This window comes from Artemia franciscana, chromosome 10, assembly GCF_032884065.1.
Source record: "Artemia franciscana chromosome 10, ASM3288406v1, whole genome shotgun sequence".
Taxonomy (NCBI): domain Eukaryota; kingdom Metazoa; phylum Arthropoda; class Branchiopoda; order Anostraca; family Artemiidae; genus Artemia; species Artemia franciscana.
This window is the reverse complement of record NC_088872.1, coordinates 2,445,558-2,449,607: the sequence shown is the minus strand read 5'-3', so window position 1 is coordinate 2,449,607 and position 4,050 is coordinate 2,445,558. Positions and strand designations below refer to the sequence as shown.

Here is a 4,050-nt window from a genome sequence, read left to right as displayed (position 1 = left end):
TATCTCTTGTTTGCTTCTTATCAGTGGCTGGACTATCAACATTTTTTATGACAAGAAGGATAACGAACGAATTGTTTTCTTGATTAACTGAAGAAACTACAAGAAGTCTTTTTTTAAGATTTCCATTATATTTTACCAATCTGTTTTTTCCGACATGAACTATAAGTAAGATTCAAGTATCTAGGCTGGGAACATAATGGTCATTCAGAAAATTGTTCCCAGGGGTGATCGTATCGACCCAGTGGTCCTAGAATGTCGTGAAAAGGCTCATTCTAACGGAAATGAAAAGTTCTAGTGCCTTTTTTAAGTGACCACAAAAATTCGATGGCACCTCTGCCCTCCCCCACGCTCATTTTTCCCTAAGTCACCGGATCAAAATTTTGAGATAGTCATTTTGTTCAGCATAGTCGAAAAACCAAATAACTATGTCTTTGGGAATGACTTACTCCCCCACAATCTCTGGAGGAGGGACTTCAAGTTACAAACTTTGACCATTGTTTACATATAGTAATGGTTATTGGGAAGTGTACAGACGTTTCCAGAGGGACTTTTTTTTATTAGGGGGGAAGGGGTTGCGTGGGATTATCTTTTTCATGGAGAATTTATCATGAGGGAAAAGAATTTCCTTGAAGGCGGTGCAGGATTTTCTAGCATTCCTTAAAAAAAAAAAAAAACAATGAAAAATAAATATGAAAAAGTTTTTTCAACTGGATGTAAGGAGCAGCATTAAAACGAACAGAAATTATTACGCACACAAGGAGGTTCATCACCTTGCAGGATTTTCTAGCATTCCTTAAAAAAAAAAACAATGAAAAATAATGATGAAAAAGTTTTTTCAACTGGAATTAAGGAGCAGCATTAAAACTTAAAACGAACAGAAATTATTACGCACACGAGGAGGTTCATCACCTCCTAAATACCTCGCTCTTTACGCTAAAGTATTTTTTTTGTAATTTCAACTATTTATTATACGACCTTTGTGATTCAGGGGTCACTCTTAAAGAATTGAAATAAAATTTAAGCTTTGGTGTAAAGAATGCGGTATTTACGAGGGGAGAACCCTCTCATATACGTAATAAAAATATACGAATATAAAAGCTCGTTACGTAAGTTGATTCGTAAGTGGCATATATTTATTACTAATAAAAACGTTCGTAAAACAAATTAAAAGTTCAAGTTGCCTTTCTAAGTAACCAAAAAATATGAGGGCAAATAGTCCTTCTACCCCGCCCCTTTGATCAAAACTATGAGAAAGCCATTTAGCCCAAAAAAATATGCAAATTTCATTTTAATTATTTATGTGCGGAGAGCCAAAATCAAAACATGTATTAATTCAAAAACGTTCAGAAATTAAATAAAAAAAAAAAAACAAGTTTTTTTTAACTGAAAGTAAGGCGCGACATTAGAACTTAAAACGAACAGAAATTACTTCGTATATGAAGGGGACTGTTTCCCTCCGCTCTTTACGAGAAGTTTTCTCTATTGTTTAAAAAAGTAGAGTTGTAAGAAAGGGTCAAACTTTGGTGTAAAGAGCGGGACGTTTGGGAGGGAACAGTCCCTTTCATATACGGAGTAATTTCTGTTCGTTTTAAGTTCGCTCCTTATTTTCAGCTGAAAAAACTCGTTTTTTTTATTTAACTCATATATAAAGCATATCATAAGATAAAATAAGATAAGTACGACTTGTGACTGCAATTACTTGCGACTGAGCCTGTGACTTTTTGCAACTGTAGCTATGCAACATGCGACTATAACTGCAGCTACTTGTGTCTTTCACCTCTTGCGACTACGAATATTCAAAATGTCGGTAAAGCAAATTGCCTGGTAAGACATCCCTCCTCCTTCGCGAGGAATTCCCTGATAGTAATAAGAGAGGAGCTATTACCCCACAGCACCTATATTTCGGCTTTGTCCAAATTAAGGGACATTAGAGAATATTTCTGCCTATTCTATGTTTACCTGAAGGCTTGTTGAAAACTAAAAAATGAACCATTTATTCTGTATGGACTACGGTATTATTTAGGGACGAATATGACACTGCGCGGCATTACAACCTCTTTAGCTAGGACGCTCAATATTTAGTTTTTTGATAATTTTAAACCGTTTGGGTTATTTAGAATTTTAAATTAATAGATACTTGGCCCTCTTTGGGGCAAAATGGTTTTTGCAAAATTACTATTTGTTTTTGCTGCGGCATAGCCTTTTTTGCCACTTGAAAAATGTATTAGAACTTTTATTTTCTTTCTAATGAACCTTCCATCGATTTTCTAGAACCATTCGCACACTAATATCACCCCCATAAAAACAAACAAACACGTATCCATGATCTTCCTGTCTCGAAAAATTCTAAATCTCTCGTTCAATCTCTCTCTTTTTCAAAAATCCGGTAAAACTGATTTGGGATGTCGTGTTTAGCGTAGAATTTGTTTCAAAAATACTATGGTAAAGTGTGACCAGTAGTTCTTTACTATTTTGTTTTTTTTCCAAATCCTACTGGCCCTTCCCTTGAAAACCGCTTTGCATACGGTTTAAGGCATTGAAATGACTGCTATGTGTACTCTGAAGAAACAATGTAACAGCGACATTTTTCTAAAAAACGCAATTTTTAGAAGGAAAAGTGATATTTCAAAAGCGAAATAAATGCCTAGGATTAAAACTCGCCCTTTACAAAATTATTTTTACATTACTTTTTGTTACCTGGCTTATTTATATGGAGCTGTTTTTCGACTAATTTGAACTAATTGAAATTTAATCCTCGTTTTTTTTTGGGGGGGGGGGCGTAGGAGTCTGCAGTCCTTCGACTTTGAAAAATCCCCAAGATTAAAAAAAAATCAATAGTGACAAATTTCACAAAAACAAACGTCAAAACTGTTCAAATTTCGTTTGTTTGTTCAAAGTTTGCCTCGGTGCTACAATTAGTTGTTAGCAGTAGTAATAGATAAACTGACTAGATAGGACACAATCATTTTTAGAACTATTTGGCCTCGACTGGCAACTCTACTTATAGGCAGATCCTAATCCCCAATGTTTAACACATACTTTAGACGGGAAGGAATACACAACGTAAGGACATCGATGCCTACTTGCCTCGTTCTTTTAGAAAGTATGTAAACGTTCAAAATATGGTTATTTGTGCGTGAAGATTTTAACGAGTTTTAAACTTCATGCTTGACTTTTCTGTAGCTTTCACCCTTTTTTATCGTAGAAATGAAGAAAAACTGCAGCAGTATTAAAATACCTAAAACCCTTAGGTTTTAGAAAAGAAAGTAAAGCCAGACCCGTTCATAGAGTTCGTGGTGCCCGGGGAAAAATTAATCACTGCGCTCCACTCCAGACTCAAATAAAAGCAGTAAAAGCCGAATCAACATGAACAATCCCCAGCCACTGCTTCCCAACTGTAGCGCCCGAGGCAGCTGCTTCCCCTTGAACGGTTCTGAATAAAGCCGTTAGGGTTAATTAACGTCTGAGTATTTTTGAAGTCATGACCTATTTAGATTGTTTTTTCGCTCCGAATAGCAGTAGTCTGCCAGTTTTCATAAAAGATTAGGCCCTATATTGGACCAAAATTGTACTGATGCATGTACAATTGTTGCTTGTTTAATAAGTTGCATTTATTTTGAGCTAAGATTTCCCAATTTGGGTCCTTTTGTTCTTTTTGGCTATTCTACTGCTTACATCTTTACTCCTCCCCACTGTACTCATTTATAATACCACCTTGGTTAGTGGGGATATTTCTTATGACCTTTCGGATGAGGGTTAGAGCTTTGGTGTAACAAATCCTTTTACTGAGGGTCAGTGGTATGACTCGCCGTGAATCTGGGGAGCTTATAGCGGAATAAACTCTTCCGTATTTTCTGAATGTAAGATCCAGGGGATGTAGGAAACCCTGGCCTTGCTGCAAAACCAACAGGTGAGGACATTTAATTGATTTTCTAGTAATCCGTCATCACCTCTACATCCTCACTTGTTTCTATCCTAAGCGACTTAACCTGTTTCTATGTCTTTGAAACTTAGAAGAGTGACTTATTCTGGCACCTAAGTTGAAAATTA

The 4,050-nt window shown here is 36.0% G+C and overlaps 1 protein-coding gene across 6 annotated transcripts in view; it reads left to right on the top strand.

Annotated features, from left to right (window-relative positions):
* LOC136031651 (uncharacterized) overlaps window positions 1–4,050 on the top strand; it is a 238,092-nt gene that overhangs the window by 197,431 nt on the left and 36,611 nt on the right. The gene's annotated exons all lie outside the window — the stretch shown is intronic.